Genomic DNA, 19269 nt, shown 5'->3' with positions numbered 1-19269 from the left:
GTTAGGGGAGCTACGAGAGCCATGGGAACTTGGTTCCCAACATATTCCCAGCCACTTGTTGTCCCCATGAGACAGGCTGCGTTCACTGTCGGCATGTGCACTGTCCTGCTTACCCAAAATGGGGTTGCCATGGGGACTCCCCACACACACCTGTGTGAAGGTGCAGGTGTTCCTCTCTTCTGTCTTCAGCTCCTCATCAGTAAGGAGCTCTTGGTGACTGTGTTTCTAGCTGGGGATCAGTAACAAAAGAGGAATGCCCTGAAGCCATCTTCCTTTCTGGAGGGGGGGGGGGCGCTTGCTGTGGAAATGAATGCACCCTGTAATAGCAGCTCAGGTAGGGAGAGAGAAAACACATGCTATCCAGCAGACTGTAAGCTTAAGATAAGCAAGACAGAATGCAATATTTGGGATGACCTCATGCTAAAATTAACTAACCATGAATTTCTAGTTGATGATTTTGACGACAGTCCCTGGTATATAGCAACTGGATCTAGGTCTGGACTTTGAGCATTTGCTACAATTTTCTTAAGAGAAATCGTCTGCCAGCCTTGTCCCTGGTATGTAGTATGGCTGATATGAACCAAGCCTCCTCCAGAACCCCTCCCAGACTGACGGGTACACCCCTTAGGTCCTCTTTGTCTGCACTCAGGAACATATGCTGAGTCTGAGAATGGCTGCTGCAGAGCCCTTTCAGAGTTGGTAAAACAGATGTGCAGTTTAGACTTTATTATTGTGACTGAACATAACAAATGACACTAGAGCCCTCCCGGCTGGTGGATAGCTCACAGGACCGAGTCACCTTGAGGTTGGATATGTGTGGCTTAAAATTCAGACGTCGGAAACAGGGATGCTTTACTTGAAATATGGGATGTGTTATTGGCAAGAGAAAAAAAAATACTTCTGGCTCCAAAAGGGACCTTTGTAAAGAGAGGTGACTGTGTCCAGAGTGTCTGGCTACTGGGAAAACAGCCTGAAATACGTGTGCCGTCAGCGCCGGGGCCGTAGCAGCGGTGCTGCTAAGTAAAGGCAAAATGAATTCCACCTCAGCGCCATTTAAGTAGTGGAAGTTTGTTGAAATACAAAGAGCTAACCCACGAAGGTGAGCAGTGGGCGTGTCTCTTCACAGTTAACAGTCACTACTGAGTTTTATGTTGTTCATTAATTGTGAAAATTACCGATGCAGATTAAGAAATGCCAGAGGTGTTAGAAGCCGTCAGGGCAGGTGGAATAAACCCCAAATAGAGAATATGCCATGATTCACGGGGATAATTTTCAAATTATTACTTTGACATATGGGTGAGGATTTGATTTCTTTTTTCAAAAGAAACTCTTAACATATGGCCAAAGCTAAATTCAAGCTCAGCCTTCGTTTCTCTCCTTTGTATAAGAAGCAAGCCAGTAGGCAGTGTTTATCTGAGTCCTTTGGTTCCACCCAAGCACCTACTGTCAACAGCTGTGGTCCTTAAAGACCTGTCTGCCTTAAGTGTCATTAACACAGACCTCACAGTGGCAGGTGAATGCTGGCCCTCCTGTCCCTGTGACTCCTACTTCTGCAGCCAATGAGGGGACACTTCTTCCCTCTGTAGCCGCTCCAGGCACCGGCCCCTGGGGTGTCCCTGGAAGTCCAGCTACCACACAGATTGTGGGCACGTTCCTCAGAGCACTCTGTTATGCATCCTGGGAAGAATTCCAAAGAATCCTTAAACGGGGATAAATCTAGCTTGTCACAGTTCCAAAGAGAGAAAGAGCCAAAAGTGTTGACACTATTTTGGGGCGGGGTGGGGAGGGGGAGGGAGCAGCTAGATACCCTTGGGCTGATTTCCTCAGTTAAGCCTCTCTGGTAGCTCAGACCAGCAATGGTTCTGGATGTAAGAAGCTCTTTGTCTGGTAAGGTTCATGCTGTATCCTGGCAGAAGTTTCCTCCCATTCGATCTGCAGTTGGAAGACCCATCTGTGACTTATCACCCTCCGAGAGTCCCTTGGGGGATGAACAACTCCTTGTTGAAATGTTATAGAAAAGCTTAGCCCCACCTGCTACCCACAGTATAAACCAGGGAGATGAGGAATCCAGCCGTGTATTCCTGGGACGGGGTCAGTGATGGCCGCCTATGGAGTGGAGAAGGGCTGCGGCCCAGCACCTACCACACACAGACTGCATCCAGCTCACACCAGACAGTTCAGATCTTTCCTCCTCCTGACAGCTCTAATAACCAGTTTAAATAAAGGCTCACAAATCTCTTACTTATTTAAGGAAAAGGGTAGATAGTTAAAAGGAACATCAGAAAAACAGGAAATGTTTTCTTTGGAATTAATAGAGACGACTCAGGGGCTTTGAGTGGTTCAGTGCCATGTGGCTGGAGGGAGAAGAAACCGTTTCTTTTGAAGACAGAAATTTCTTTCGCAAATTTGTAAACCAGCTGTATCTTAAAACAATCTTCTGGCCCTGAAAAACTCTTGACGAAGGGAATACAATCAAGTTGTCCCGAGACCCACTGGAATTTTCTTTCCTTTTCTGTCCTGTCTCCAAGCCAAGGTGCTTAAGCCAAGAATGCCCTGCCCTGTCCTGCATTATAATCCAGCTTCACCTGCCCTGTAGCCCTCTGCCATGGCAGTGCTGAGCACGGTGACACTCTTCCACTGAGTCGCAAGTGTTTATCCATCAAGTTCGGGTAACAGATGATGTGTGTGTATGCGTGTGTGTGTGTGGGGGGAACAACACATAAGTCTTGAGCTCTTTGTGGCTGTTTCTCGGTGTGCATGTAATTCGCCAAAGGAAGGGAGAAAGGGAGAAGCCTAAAGAGGAAAAGGTCATTTGCCGACATCTTCTGGCCTCATTGATGTTGATTCTCATTTGTGGGGTGGATCAAGCTTCCTACCTATACACATGTGACTTCAGCAAGGGATTCATCCCCAGGAAGACTTTCTGACCTCCCTGAGACTGATCCTGAGTGTTGACCAGGATCCAGACCCACACCGAAGAAAAGACATTTAGACCCGTTTGAGAAATCGTCCTGAATTCACGAGAGACGGAGTTTTGTGAATGTGGGCGGGTGTGGGCGTGCATGTGTGTATCCAAATGTCGAAGCCAGATGTCAATTAGGTCAATCAGGCCATCAGCCTTTTGGGTTTTGTGAGACACAATGCTCTCTTTGCCTAGAACTCTCCAAGTAGACCGGGCTGACTGGCCAGGTAGCACCAGAGAGCTGATGTTCTCACCTCCCCAGCACTGACATCACAGGCATTTCCCACCATGTCCAGCTTTTCTGACGTGGGCTTGTGATTTTTCTGATGTGCTCAGAATCCAGTAGATTGTATAATGTCAGGCCACAGACTTCCAAAACTCTACCTCGAAGGCTGTGGAGCAAGAGGATACAGGCTCTCCTTAGGGCCTGTGCGTGCCCGCCTCCTACCCAATCGCACACATCTAACACCTTGAACTCTCACAGTTTGAAAACCGGGACCTAACTGCAAACTAATGCTTGGGTACCATGCATCACTGCCTGTGACATTTATGGCTAAAGCTATCGTAAGCTGCCTCACGGCATAGAATCATATGTAATTTTGCTTTAAGGCACAAATGGGGACAGTGTGGACACCAGCTGCAGACTGCCATCATCTATGGGTTGCCCGTCTGTTTCCCTGTGAGGACTGTGTTGTAATAGCCTGATATTTGTCCAAGATACGCCCCTCCCACAAGTCTGAAGTCTTCGGAGATATGTCAGGGCCCTGGACAGCTGGATGAAATGCAGGTGTTGTGCCCGAGGAATTACCAGAGGTGTATTCTAGAAGGTTCTCTGCTCCAACTCACAAGGGGATTCTTTGTCGTGGACAGACAGACAGACACAGCACATGCCATCTCTCATAGACACTGTACAGAGGTTCACTTCCTTCTCCCCAATTCCATCTGAGGCTTCAGAGGAATTTGATTCTGGAAACTACCCATTTTTAAAACAACAAAAACAATCATTTTCCCTTCTAGTGTGTGCTTTGGGGTTTGCTGGGGACAAACAGTCCTGAGCCTGAGCTGTGTTGTAGTAGGAGGAGATCTATTAGCAGTTCCTTCATTTGAACTGGGTCTGGAATTCTTTGTGAGCCTTTTAAAGTAAGGCACCATGCCTTCCCCAAAACTGTTACTCTATTTTTCATTGTATTCGCTGTTACGTTGTGTATGTGATGTATACATGTATGAATGAATGTGGCTGCACACGTGCCGTATCACGTGGAGGATGGGAAGATAATTTGCAGGCAGGCAGGAGCTGGTTCTCTTCTCCCACCATCTAGGGTCCTAGGTACTGAACTTAGATCGTCAGGATTGGTGACAGGTGCCTTGACCAGCCCATCACTCTATTTAAACAAAGCAATCTTGTGTCAGATTTCACTGGCGTCAGGGTTACACTAATAGACCACAGACTCTGTAGCTGTGCGGGGCGTCATTGATGCAGCTGCCTTTGGGGACACCCCCCCCCCCCGCCTGCCATGTGTTTGTAAATAGCTATGATATTGATTGTTGGATTTGCTAGCTCTGTACTGTGCCTATTTATGGTGTGGGCCCCAGATCCTGTCAGGAACTGTATGAACACGAAGCTCAGATCCTCCGTCCAGCCAGGCAGGGGAGCATTTACTAGCCGGCTTTGTAAATACAACAGCAGATGCTTCTTAAATTTCACTCACTGGCCTTCCTATTAGTACTTTAAAAGCAACCTGTTCCCACTTTCAAATGCTCCTGGGCAAGGAGAGAAAGCATGCGTGCAGAAAAGAGACCTGATGCAGAAATGAGCCTATGGGAGGTGCAGCCTGGCTGGAGGATAGCCCACCTACTGCATGTAGGTACCTTGCCTGGGTACCTAGAGATGGAGGTTTCAGAGCTTGTGGGTGGCCTTCTCAGTCTTGAGTCTTTCCAGGATCACTTTTCTCCTGGGCATTCAAGGCAAGTGAGTGGCTTGTCATTTCCTAGACTGAGTCAGGCCGATTCAGTGTCACTAATTCGGTTTGCAGATCAGTTTCTGCAGCATCCATTAAAAAGCAATAGCATCGGTACATGCGAATGGCCATGTTGACTCCGCAGCTAAGCCGTGACAACAGCTGAGGAACCAGATTGAGTCTGAGTTTGCTGCTTGAAAACTGGATATATAGGAAACCCTGAAGCCTGGAAGGACTGTTCACTTTTCAAAAGGCTCCTTTTTCAGAGAGAGAGAAAGAAAGAGAGAGACAGACAGACAGACAGAAAGAAGCAGGAACCTGGAACTGGGGGCATCAGCCTCTAAGGATCATGTTATAGCAGAGGCAGGTGCTCAGTGATGTGGTGACTGCCTGAGTTCTCCCACGGTAGGGAAAGGAGGGGATGTACATCCTAGACAGAGGCCATGCAAAGCCTCAGCCTTGAAGTCCACTCCATGAGTCTCCTTGCTGGCCTCTTGTCCTCAGGGCTGCTTGGGAACATGGCTGGCAAAAGGAAGAATGGCCCTCTCAGAGTCTGTTCATCCCCCACTTGGAGAGACACTCCCCACATAACCTTTCCTTTGGCGCTTACAGCAGCTGAGGAGTCCACCCAAGGACTTGCCTGAGTGTGTCCACAGTGCGTGTTCCCAGCCACCTCTCTGTGGATGAGCTGACTGGAGGGACTTTATGAGGCCCTGAATGCTGACCCAACTCCTTCCCAGCGGCACATGGTATTACAGTATTTATGGAAATAGCTCAATTCATTATAGTTAGTCCAGGAAGCCTATATAGTCAAATGTTTGTCCTTGATGGCTTAACTTTTCAGGATTTGTAACATTTGAGTGTTCTTTCTTTAAATTTAATGAGTGTGGAGGAACCAAGAATTCAAGTATCACATAGTCTCTCAATGTTCGTGTGTCCAGGGGAAGAGGAAGTTGGGTTCTTCAGTTTTCTTTGAGTTAAACTGATTGCCAAGGTCTGGGCTGAGCTGACTCCTGTTCTTACTGTAGATTTAAGTGGCTGCTTTGGGTTTAGCAGCTACTCTTGAGTCCCTGTACATGCAGTACACATGGGGACATCAGGCAGGCGTGTGACCTCAGTTGAACAGAGGGGCCCTGGGTATTCCCTGTCATAGAATAAACTTCAGGCTGCAGATGCCTTTGTTATTTTAATTATCCCCATACTTGGTATTTGAAGAGGCGCTGCTCCATGTTGTTCCAGCCTAATGGGACGAAACACGGTGCATTCTAAGTAGGTTTTAAGCTATCGAACCATGAAACAGAGCAAATTTTTAGACTACATCTGCAGTGACTGATAATCACAGCCCCGTGCCAGCCATCGTGAGCCCATATGGGCTGACCAAACGGATCAAGCTGGCCAGGGCAGATGGGGGCCTGGCATCCATGAATAACTTTGGCGCTTTCCTTCCCACGTGGCAGAACAGTCTGGCCGAGGCTTAGCTTGAGCGTCTTTTGGGAAGTGGCACATGCGTGCCAAGTGTGCCTCCATCACCTCATTATGAGGCCCTCTGGATGTTAATCCAGGATCTTCACTGGAGCACACTGCTGTGGCGCTGAATTTCTGTCCCCCAGCTTCTTAATCACACGCCTTCGTCTTTGATACAAAGCAGAAGTTAAAGGTGGTGTGGGTTTTCTAGTCTGAACCTTTGCTGGCTACTGGCAGCTCTGATGCGAGATGTTCTGGGAGGAGATGGGTTCCAGAAATCAAAGGTCCTCTGTGGACTTCATCCCCTCATACTGTTCTCCCTGCTCTCTCTCGTCATGGCTGTCACTCTTAGGTTATATGGCCTGCAGATAGGGCCATCGGTTAAGATGGAAAAACCAACCAAACCACAGGATCTTCTCCGTGATAAGTGGGAGAAACACTTCTGTTTCTCCATGCTCTTGGTCCCCTGGAGTCATATCCTTAAGGTGGGGGGCATCTTTGCCTGGTTCTTCTTTTGTCTTCTGCCCAGTATCCTGACCTAGGGACCTGTCTACTGTCTCTACAGCTAGATTGTGTATTAAGAGAGGCTCAGTGGGTATAGAAGCAGCTGAACCTCCTTGCTCCTCAGCCCCTATGAGTCATGGCATCTGGCGGCTGTGCCACTTTCATGTGGCATCAGAATGGACCGATAGGAAAGGTATAGAATTAAGGGGCCAGACATGCTTATTCTGAGAACAAGCTCCCGACACTGCCTGGGTACGCCCCTCTTGACTCGGTCATTCAACCTCAGCCAACCTGTTTGCTCCTCTGACAGGAGTGTTCATGAATGCATCTCCCTACCTGCAGGGCTGTTCAGGCAGGCACTGCAGGCCCCTCGGCACCCGTTTTTCATCGACCCACATCTGGGTATGAAGCACTGTGCTCTCCTCTAGCCTTTCCAGCAGGACGACAGCAGATGTGCTGGTCCCAGTGAAAGGCACGGAGGTGAACAGCTTACTGCTGGTGGCTTGAGCTGGGTTCACCGGTGCCTCTGAACCCCTGTACCTGTGCTCCCTGGTTCTTTACTACGGAATGATGGGTGATATCTTGGTGAGTCGTGAGCTACTCTGGTAATAGGAAGAGTAATCTCTGGCTGTGTGAGAATTCACTTCCTCACAGAATCCCATCAAGAGCCAAGCTATTCGTGTAATTTGGAATGCACTTAGTGATGGGTTGCATCGCTGCAGCATTCGGAAGCAGTCAGGTTTCCTGGTCTGTTTTTTTTTGTTGTTGTTGTTATTATTATTGTTTTGTATTTGGTTTTCTGTTTTGTTTTTGTTTTTTCTCGAGATAGAGCCTCACTTGTAGCCCACACTCAACTCAGACTCTCAGTCCCCCTACCTCAGCCTTCTGGGTGCTGGGATTACAGATGGGCACCACCACACCCAGGAGGGTTTCCCTTTTGTGACCATGCTGTAGACATAGCAGCCTCTGTTGGATTCGATACCAACAGTGCTGCAGAAGTTCCGTGTGACAGTTCATGGCATACCCAGATGGCACACATGGTAGAGGGCTCCGAGGCCATGCATTTAAAGCATCAAAGCTTGGAGCTCTGGCTTAGCCTTTCTCTGTGGGATGCTGGGCAAGGCGTGTCTTGGCACCTGTATGTCCTTCCAGGTATTCTCCGTAAAGCGTGTACTCTATCAGAGCTAGCACTGTTCACAGGGGTATGCAGTGCTAAGAGATGAGTGCTAAGTAAGGGACCTGCCAGTATTCAGTGCTAAGAAGAGAGAACTGGCCTGGAAAGAAAAATGCCTGGTTTCTACCCCAGTCTAGGGCTCATTTTATCTAATGTTGAGCCAATCTCCAGAGCAATCCCATCTTGGCTGCCTGTAGGGGAAGCTGGGTTCCCTGCTATAAGAGCCAGCAAGCTCATACATGGGAGCTGGCTTCAAAAAGCACGCACCATGCCATAAAAGCTGTTGGCCTGCTATCTCCACACCTCCCATTATTCCTTGCATTTTATTTAATTTTCATTTTATTTGATTTTTTTTCCCACAAGGTTATAGCAAAAGAGACAAATGAATGGGAGGTTTCCAGAATTTTCACCCATGTAGCTTAACTATACTATCATGTGGAGTTTTGATTGACTTCAGAAGCTAGCATACATGTTGAGGTTCCTCTGAATGAATTAAGCTGATTTCTAACACAAAGCAAAGCTAGCACCCATGTGTCGAATCGTAAGCCTATTCATTGGCAAAGATTGACATGATCAGACCTGGCTGTGCTCTGTAGACATCTAAGAAGACAGGATAGCCACCACCTCGGGAAGTATTGGCCAAAATACTTTTAGTGTCTGTGTGTAAGCAATTAAGGCACCATTAGGCAGGGGACCATGTTAATCCTTTGTAAAGCTGTACCTGGAGCCTAGATCTACTGACTTTTGAGAAGGACTGTCTCCTCCTGACGATTGCTGCCTAACTTGGGTTTCCCTGCACTACTGAAAGAAATATATAGCAGTGCTGGGCACAAAAAGCCATCAGACATCAAAGCATTTGCTGTCATGTCAACATCATCCCTTCTTTAGGGGAAAAAACTAGGAAAGTTATTCCATTCACCAGTGATGACGTTATTATTCCTTTTGTCAACAGGCAAGATGATGAATGAAGTCCTGGCAGCTTCCCGGGTCCCAGGCCTTGTAGAAATAAATGAGACAGACGTGCTTCAAAGTTCTAATGGGCATCACACCGGAAGCATTAAAAGGAGCCCCGCCGTTGCCTGTTGAGAAGGCTGTGTGCTCTCAGGCGTGGTTACAAGCATGCCTCCCTGTATTACCTGTCGGAGCAGGTTTAATTTTATAAATTTCTAGACACAAACTCTATGAGTTTCTAGTTCATACCTGTTCTTTTTGAGGATCCACTCAGACGAACAGTATTACATCCGTAAGAGATATGCACTCCCACTGCCCAAAACTGGTTGAGGAATCACTGGCAACAGACTCCATCAGTAGCATCATCCAGTGCATGATGGGAAGGACAGAGGGCGAGGAGACCGTCCCAGGGCGAGTCATACTGTACCGGAACCACAGATGGCCAGAACCATAGTGTTACTACACCAGCGATTTGTTTTTTGTTTTTTCTTGTTTTTTCCCTTGAACACAGTAGATGCTTACTACTGTTAAGCCATGTACAAAGCCTGCCTGCGGCTTCAATCCATTGTCATTAGTGACTTCTTTGGACACCCCAAAACACTGAAAGTTGTAAGCTTTCATTTTTAAAATCCCTTTTAATTGAGCTTTGAGGAAATCCAGGGTTTAGCACACTGTCCTGAACCCTTTGCTCCAGCCTCCTTGCCCCGTCATGCAAGCAAGCAGGTACCCAGGCGAAGATGAGGAGCCTTGTGGGAGAGGAAGGAACATAGCCCACTGCATGGTAGCTTAGCGCCCCGAGGACTCATTTCCTAGGAGCTTCTAATTCAGGCAGTGATGGTGACAGCTCACTGCAGAAGGCCAGACCTAATTTGTGTTTTTGACAACCACAAGTGTTCACACAATTCTTGGGGGAGGGGAACTCAAAAACTCAAATATGAGCATCGCTTATACCCAGAACAGTATTTTTAATTATTCTTTTGTTTGTTTTGTTAAAAAAACAATTAAAGTGCTTGGAATTCTTTATCTGTGGTCCCTTGGAATGTAATCTGTGAGACACCTCCCACAGTATGCTGTCACTTTGGACATTCATAATAAAAGTTGAAACTCATTTTGGCTGCAAGTCCTTTCTTTTGCCTTGGTTGGTACACATGTCTCGGTTTACCTTTGCCTGGCACCCACGCCATCTGCACCGGTGCATATACAAAGATGCATTCATCCTCCAAGATTCCTTCTCCCCCATCCCACCCCCGTCTTTTTCTTTGGGTGACTGACAGTTTCCAAGTTTGAACAGCCACTCTTCTCTTGTTTCCTGGAAGACCAAGAGATCTTTGAATGCCAAAGTCTTTTTGAATATGCATTGCAACATGGGCTAGAGATAATTCCCAAGGATTGTACCATGGCTTTCTGGAGTTTCTCCGTGTGTATTTTTTTATTAAATTAATCATAACGTGATTCTGACACATCTTGGCTGTGCTGTAGATTCTGTTGACAAGCTGGAAACTGGAGGAGGCCATGGCTGCTATAGTGACATGGTGTGGGCTTTTCAGAACATCTTTGTTTGACTCCCCAACATGTTGGGGTGTCATCTTATGTATTCCAGCATACTGCAGTTAAGAAAGAAAACAGCCTCCAAAAAGTCCAAACATGCCAGTCTTCTAAAAAAAAAAATGTGTAGATCTTGCTTGGCACGCTTACCAAATCTGCCATGACAAGAAGAAATGATCACTTTCTGTCTTTGTAATTAATCTTGCAGTGGCAGGTGTACCACTCACCTAGCTTCAACCTCCCAGTACCTAGTCCTTATCCCCTGAAGAAACAAATGAATTTGGGAGTTACCAGGCTATTCTAGTATATATTAACAAGTGATTTGGGAACTTTGGGGGCTCGGAAGATGGCTCAGTCAGGAGATGATTGCCACACAGGCGTGAGATCCTGAGTCTGATACTCAGCACCCATGTAAAAAAACCAGGTGTGGCATGTGTGTTCATATCCCAGTGCTGGGGAGGTGGAGAGCTGGAGACAGGGGGATCTCTGATGTCTGTATGTCAGCCAGCCTGGCCTAGTCAGTAACCCCCAAATCCTACTAGGAGACTGTGTCTCAAAAAATATGTTGGACAGTCCCCAAGGAACAGCTTCTCAGATTAATCTTTGGCGTGCACACGCAAACTGATTTGACCATCTCTTTGTTAGACGTGGGGCATTGCTGTTTCCTAGGCTGGTTGCAAACTCCTGGGTGCAGTCCTGTTCCTGCGTTAGAAGAGTGTCGAGTACCAGGAGAAACAGATGCCTACCGTCATGCCCTTCTTTGATGGAAAAACTCTTAAATTGATGGAAACCTAGCAGATCCTGAAAGTTTTCTTCCATGGATGAGATTGTGGGACAAACTAGAATTATAAAGGACTTAAAATTGGGCTCATTACTTCAGAGGCCAGCATATAGGCAGTCAGCACAAGTTGGAGATGCTTTTCTGAAGGTCATGGGCACCGAGGGGTCATCTGGGAGGAGATGTCTTTGGACTAACCGAGGACAGCCCTCTTAGTTACAGTTTGGTGTTGTCATAGCTGGCTGATCTCAGAAAGCCTTACTTCCTGCCAGCGTCCCATCAGCCCTCAGTGGTCACCATGTTGTTTCCCACAAGCCCCCCCCTAGCCTGCTGCAAAGGAAGCTTTCACAGCCCCCTTCTGGAGAGACTTCTGGCTTTGGAAACAGCGTGAGGTGACTGATGTGCCGAATGTGGCAACGGCCTTGGGGTGGGCTGCTTGGTTTTGTAATAGCCGGGAGGGCCTCTCTCCGTGGATTCTTGGTGGGTGATCTGAAGCAGTGTCTTTGTGGTTAATCAGTTCTCATAGAATGGGGAAAACAACAAACAAAAAACCACTCTGTTTCAGAATGCTGCACATGGATGGATGGTTATCATTAACCAAATCATTTGTGCTGTAAGCAGTTAAGCAGTCGCCAGGCCCCATGTTGCAGACGGTAGGCCCCTTCTGCTCATTGCTAGTGACTTCCAGAAACCCGTGAGCTCTACATTCGCTTATTAAAATTGGGAACAGTCTACAACTCACAGTGGCACCGGAAGCAATCACTTTTGACTGCATGCTCTCTCAGAGGGCTGCTCAGGGTTACGAAGCGGCGGTGGTCAGCTCCTGAGGCCTTCATGGCACCTCTTAGTGTATGCAAGAGATGTCAGGCTTACTCCTCTAATTTCTTCTGAGGGTCACATCTCTCTCACGGTGTTGTTTCCAATAGAAAAGAAGATTTGAGGCTGGAGAGATGGCTCAGCCGTTAAAGGCTAGGCTAACAAGAAACGCAAGACTCGAACTCCAAACTGTATGGAAGCAAAATGTGGGCTCATTGTCACCCACTCCTGTGTCATAGCAATTAATTCCTTCCAATCCGGTAGGAGACAAGTAGATTAAATGCCTGTTCATATGAGTTAGTGAAAACCGTGAACCATTAAAATAAAGCATGCATTTTATTAACTAGATGCCTAAGGTTGTCAGCTTACACAGTTAAGAAAAAAAAAATCCTGATTATGCCTTCACTTGCGCTCTGCTGATCCCAGGTAAGGAGAAAACTACTGAATAGAAAGGATCTCTAGTCAGATTATTGTTTTAAAACGGTGTGAAGTCCAAACTGAACCTTTAAAGGATCCTTCCCAGAAGATTGGACTCACATATACAATCCCTCCTCTCCCATCCCCTCCCAGTGTCAAGCAGGCTAGGTCTAGAGCCACAGTAGTCACAAATGGGCCAGCCTCTCCCAGAGCCACGGTGTCACGGATGGGCCAGCCTCTCCCAGAGCCACCGTGTCACGGATGGGCCAGCCTCTCCCAGAGCCACGGTGTCACGGATGGGCCAGCCTCTCCCAGAGCCACCGTGTCACGGATGGGCCAGCCTCTCCCAGAGCCACCGTGTCACGGATGGGCCAGCCTCTCCCAGAGCCACCGTGTCACGGATGGGCCAGCCTCCCACTTACTGTTGCATTGCCTCTTTTTACAGTCAAGGAAAAAGAAAGTTACCAAGGCAAAGGCAGTCAGTCATTTTTGCCCCAAATGGTCATGAAATTAAGAGTTTTGTCCATGTGTGAGAAACTACACATACATGCGTGTATGAACAGGTCATGCGGTTGGAGGCACAGAGCCAACTGGCCACAATTTTAGGTCATAGGAAAGCAAAAGTCGAGCCCTGGTGGGGAGTGCTGAGAGCGGAGGGTCCCAGAGGCCTGCCCTGGCATCTTCGGCAGATGTGGACATCCCATAACAGAAACCTCGCCTGCCCGCTGATGCCCACTGACGCCTGCTCCCACAGATGGACATTTAGGAGATGTTGCAAAGACAGAGGTCTTCGGACACCAATAGACTCACCAGTCACCAAGTGCTCAGTGCTATGCCTGAGCTCAAACATGGAACCCCGCTATGGATCAGCATCCGTCACTTTGGATCCATGCTCTAGTATACAGCAGCAATTCCCCAGAAAGAGGCAAAGAGGCAACAAGAGGCAGGCCGAATTACGAACTAGGGTGCTCAAGAAGGGAAGGAAAAGGGAGGCGAGGAGGGGGCGGCGGAGGCGGAGGCGGCGAGAGGGGGGAGGAGGAGGAGGAGGAGGAGGAGGAGGAGGGGAGGAGGAGGCGGGAGAGAAAGGAAGAAAGAAGGAGAAAGCAAGAGAAGAAGGAAGAGAAGAAAAAAGAAGAAAGAAGAAAAGAAGAAGAGAAGAAGAGAAGACGAGAACTAATCCTCCTCATCCCTCCTCCTCCTCCTCCTCTCCTCTTTCTTCAAGACAGGGCTTCTCTGTGTAACAGCCCTAGCTGTCCTGGAACTAGTTCTGTAGACCAGGCTGGTCTTGAACTCACAGAGATCCACCTGCTGGGATTAAAGGCCTGTACCACCACCACCCAGCTTAAAAGTGCTTCTTATATCATAGTCAATAAACACTTTTGCTCTGTCCTGGCCAGCAACAAGTTTGTTTTATTTAGATTCCAAAACATCAGGGTTCAGCTGACTTAGAACAGTGAACCATTTCTTTTTTAAAGTGTAGGATTACCAACATCTCATGATTTCTGTGTCCTACAAGCAGAGGTCCTTATAGCAAGGTTCTGGAAGCAATGGGCATTCAGGTGGAATTACCAGCTTTGAAGAGGTATCACCTTTCTGGTCTCAGGCAAAGGAAAGATGATTTGGAAACAAAATATGACGATACATTTTCTTTACTCTTAAACTCATGTATGATCCCACAAATATGTCCCCAGCTGCACTTAAATTGAGCCCTTTCTCTGAATCTCTGATCTTTATGGTTACTTTGTAAGTCTGACCACCCATAGGTGCTGCTGTCATACTCAGCATAAGAACTGTCCAGTGTGACCAATAAATAGGAGGGAAAACGGTTCAAAATGCAAGCAAAATGGTCGGCTTTTACAGCCATTGGGAATTATAAATAAAGTGTGAGAAGCTATTTCTATTACAAAGTCAAATGTATTCTATTTTTTGAAGCCGCTTTCCTATTAGAATATTAATATTGAGGGGGTTGGAACTGTAGCATAGTTAACAGAGTGCTTGCCTAACATACACAAAAGCTGGGTTCAATCCCAGCACCATATAAACCAAGTGTGGTGGTACGAGCCTGTAATCCCAGCACTTCAGAGGCAGAGGCAGGAGATCAAGGGGAGACTCAGGTACATAGCTAGTTTGAGCCCACTCTGGGCTAGAGACTCAAAAAAACAAAAAAGATAAAGAGGGGAGAGAGATGGCTTACTGGTAAAGAGCACTGGCTGCTTTTGCACCCTCATGGTAGGACACAATCATTTGAAACTCCAGGTCCTGGGAATTCAGTGCCCTCTTCTGACACTAAGGGCACTGCATGCACATGGCGCACAAACATACATGCAGTCAAAACATCCATGTGTATAAAACAGTAACTTTTAAAAATTTAAAATGATGTAGTTAGATACAAATACACATGTATTTGGTGAAACACAGATATTTTGCAGGAAGCCAGTGGGACGGAATACAGTTACTGAACGCTTGGCTATTTTCTCATGTGGGGCTCTCTTCAAAGTCACAGAGGCAAGGATGGTTTAAGCAGACCTTTGCTGAATTTGGCACTGAGGAGAGAAACTCTGGTCGAATGGATCTTACTTAGAAAGGTGCTCACCAAATAGCAAAGAGAAAGCTAAGATCAGTGACTGCCCCACTAACTATGAGTTGAGGTCACCGTTAGTTTCTCCTGCTGGACAAAGGCCAGCGTCACTGGTCACAACTACCTGGCGTGTGAGGCTTGAGAGACACACAGGTTTGCTTTGACAGTTCAAATACTTCCACCTGGTGGTGGGCATCATAGATGTCACTTAAGAAAGCATTTTTTTTTTCTCCTCAAGCTCAAATAAGCCTAGGAATGACCACAACCAAAATCATTTGCCAACTTCCCCACTTTTTGCACATCAGCCAAGATACAGGAGTGGTGGCTCATTTAATTAAAGTCCCCCTCAAATTCCTTCTAATTCTGGTCTCCATAACTGGACCATCATCGCTTTCTTCAAACGGAGGGTCTAGGAGGTAACACCACAGTTTAACCATTTCCTTAATATTTAGGTATTTTTTGTGAAGAGGATGGGGAGTGCACATGCCATGGGGTGTGTGGATGTCAGAGGACAATTTGTGGAAGTCACTTCTCTGCTTGTGGGTCCTCCTGGGGTTCAGTTAAATGTGGGTCATCCTAGGGTGTGCCCTGGACATCAGGAGTCTTAGAAGAGATCCAGACACTATTGGGTACAAATGGGATGAGAAGATGGGATGGGTTGGTGTCAGGGTGTGGGTCCCACCCCTGCCCCTGTGGGTTTTTCACGGAGACCTAACTGTCCTGGACTATAGGAGGGAGCTAGCCTCAGCAGCAACTCTCTGATCCATATAATGAAAATATCATCTGTTTTGTGTGATTCAGGATAGAATGGGCTCGGCAAAGGCGGCGCAATCAGGAAATGACGGCTGCCATTTATTCCCTAACGTGAAATAAAGATATAGAAACACTGGGTGATTAAGGATGTCGGAGTCATGAATGTGCGAACCAGAAGGGTGTCATCCAGGCTCGATTTTTCCTGGGTAATTAAATGGCTCCCCTGTCACAAGCTTTATTGAGAGATAATGCTATTTATTGTGCCCTCTGTTTTCCCAGGGTGGGACCAACAGGATCTGCTTGGCAGATAAATCCAGAAACAATTGGGAAGTGAACTCTTTGGATAAGGCCTGCTGAGTGTCTGAGTTTCGGGTGAGGTGAGGGCACATGGTTTATGTTACCTCATTACTGTCCAGGGATGGCCTCAACCACAGAAAGGAAAATGAACTAAGGGACAAGGGTTATGTTGTCATAAACCCTTAGCAAGTTTCTCCTCTGTTCCCCACCTTTTTTATTACCTGGTTTGTGTTTATCCGAAGTAAACAAAACCAACTTCTATTAGAAAAGAAAAAATACAGGACAGTGCATATGGGAGGGACATGACTCCCACCATGCGAGGCAGGGAGGACAAAGCTCTCTCGCTCTGCTTGTGTGTGCAGTGTAGCTCTTGACCGGGCACAGCAGCACGAGGAGGAGAGCCTTATGGTGTGTGTCACTTCTCTGGGATGGAGCCATCAAAAGATCTCAATGTCAGAGCAGGTAGAACCCCGAGCCAGCACCCGAGCCTCAAGCTTCATAACTGTGAGCATTTCTGACTCTCTTTGAGAGAGACCGTGACTTTTCATCTGATTTGCGAAGAGCTTGGTAGCCTCCCAGACCAGAGACTCGCTGTAATTACTAAGGAAACAAACCCAAAGGAATCAGTTCAACTCTGCAAGGGCAGTCAAGAGCCAAAAACAGAGAGCTAAGTGCAGGGGTAGGCTCTGTTACTGTTGGCTGGGAGTATTGAGTTGTCTGAAGCCCCTGGAAAGAAAGCTGAGCTGTGGCTACTGATGGGCAGTATCCTTGGGTCAACCACCGAGGCAGAGTCAGGCAGCCACAGGGGCTAGCAACTGTCTGGCAAGCCCAGGAGACACAGGTCACAAAAGCCAAAAAGAAGCTGTGACATAAAACCAACAAGCCTGGTTTGGATTTTCTTTATTTTTTTCTTTATAATTTTTTTTGTTTCTTTGTTTTGTTTTTTGGTTTTTTGTTTTTTGAGACAAGGTTTCTCTCTGTAACTGCTTTGGCTGGAACTTGCTTTGTAGACCAGGCTGGCCTCGAACTCAGATTTTCAATTCTTTTTTTCAAGGCTTAATGGACCCAGCAGTTCTACAGAGTGAAGGTATTTGGGAGCTTTTATGAGAGAGTGTTAAACCCTGACACTAACAGAATTTCCCTAAGAATAATAGGAGCCACACTGGGCTCACTCAGTGCTGTGGTCAACCAGGCTTGCAACAGCCACGGGAGGGATCCCTGGGAACAGCTGAGGGATACCCGGCAGCCACTCCCCTCCCCCAGGACAGGCCATTCCTGCTTCATTCCTGCTTCACCTGGACTGGAGATTTCTCAGCTTTATTATAGGCTAGGAATTTCTTTCTTCTAAGCCTCGGTTTCCCCATCTATAAAAATGGGGATAAAGGTGCCTGCCTATTGGATCTTTTCAAAGATAACCAAACTCAGGTTAGGCGTCTAGCTGACCTCATCATGTCCCTTGTGTCAAATATATTTTGGATTGTGGAACTGTGGTATTGTAACTTCTCATGACAGAAAGGTGATGGAATTAACTCTGGTGGAAAGGGACAGGGCCAGCAGTTCAAACGCAAAGGCTGAGAAAAATCAAAGAACCTTTTTCGCTTGTTCTTTCTGGTCCCTGCCCTGCCATAATTGACCCCAACTCTCTTGATTTGATTTTAATGTTTTGATACAGGGTCTCATCTATTCCAAGCTGGCCTTTATCTCTGTCTCCATAGATAGCCAGTCATGCATGACCTAGAATTCCTGACCTCTCTTCTTCCACCTCCCAAGGACTGAGATTACAGGTGTTTGTACCACACTTGGCTCTTGGTTTGATTGGTTTGATTCTTAATTACTCAAGAATTAAAAATAAAGAAAATAATACATCACAAATGATCCCAGTGAACTTTAGTGAACTGGAAAGGGGCATGGAAGGGAGGAAAAGGGTCATGGACTGCTCCAGGGGACAGAACATCCTTACAGAGGCAGAGAGAGAGTTGGCCGCTGCTGCTTGTTGAAATCATTAAGACTGATTGGGGATGTGCTGGGGACTGAGGCCAGGGCGACCCCAGAGAAGTCAGAGCAGCCTGTAGCATTGACCATTCCTTTGTGTAATTAGAGAAGGGACCTTCTGTACCCAGAGTATGCAACTGGGGTTTAGCTCGTGATCACCCTCTCAACCGGTACTCACGGCATATGCTGAGGGCCGCGTAGACTCGGAAGTTCAAGCATCCCTCCCCATCCACAAGGAACAAGAGTAATACTAAAGTTGTGCCTATGTTTTGGGGGGATGGCAAGATGAAGGGATAGGAGCTCAGGACTTTTTCTTCTTGGGGCTTAGAAAAAGTCCCTTCCAAACGTGTCCAGAGATTTGTAGACTCTCTCAGCCCCTCTCCTACCAGCTTCTCTCAGATTCCCCTTCAGGACAGGTTCCCAGTCCTCCCTCCAGGTTCCAGTGCCTCCCTTCCCCACCACCTCTTGTTCCCACTCATGTCCCTATAGCTTCAGAAAACTACGGAGTGACCTGTGCGCAGGCAGGCTTTGAAGAGATTGTTCTACGGTCTGACAGTAAAGCTTGTGATCATCCCCTTTGTCCAAGCCAGGGAGCCCAAAGAAGGGCTTGGTGAGCCGCCTGCCCTGTGAAGAGTGTATGAAGATGAGCCATCTGGCCATTCCCTCGTTCATGTCTTCACACGGCTGCCTCCTGTTCCACTTCCTTCTACTGACTCTTAGGAGGACATGTGTCTTTGGGCTTACGGCCTGCCTAGAGCACCCGTGATGATCTCATCTTGAAAGTTTCAACTTAACCACATCTGCAGAGGCCCTTTTCCCAAATAAGGTCACAACCACGGGTTCCTGAGGCTAAGACAAGGATACACCTGTCCGGTCCAGCTCACAGCACAGTTCCACACCTGCACTATCTCCAGAAGTGTTTTCTTGTACCTCCCCTAAAATTTGGGTGTTCTTTAAATACCTCAAGCCATCTTTGGGTAGAATGTGGAAGATTCCAGAATATCACTTGAATAATAGAACACTGTTGACTAGGGATTGATATTTCCTATAAAGATATAAGCTTGCTGCCTAAGGGGGGGA

The 19269-nt window shown here is 47.2% G+C and overlaps 1 protein-coding gene across 2 annotated transcripts in view; it reads left to right on the top strand.

The window, feature by feature from the left end:
• The window catches only part of Scaf8 (SR-related CTD associated factor 8), a 192482-nt gene that overhangs the window by 128202 nt on the left and 45011 nt on the right, over positions 1-19269 (top strand). The window contains exon 22 of one of the 2 annotated variants that reach the window (XM_038338853.1): positions 9015-10121. The exons of the other annotated variant lie outside the window; for it this stretch is intronic. The gene's annotated coding sequence lies outside the window, so the exon portion shown is untranslated. Of the gene's footprint in view, positions 1-9014; positions 10122-19269 lie in introns of those variants that run through there. 2 annotated transcript variants of the gene reach the window in all.

The sequence above is a fragment of the Arvicola amphibius genome, chromosome 8 (assembly GCF_903992535.2).
Source record: "Arvicola amphibius chromosome 8, mArvAmp1.2, whole genome shotgun sequence".
Lineage (NCBI taxonomy): Eukaryota > Metazoa > Chordata > Mammalia > Rodentia > Cricetidae > Arvicola > Arvicola amphibius.
This window is presented reverse-complemented; position numbering and strand designations above follow the sequence as displayed.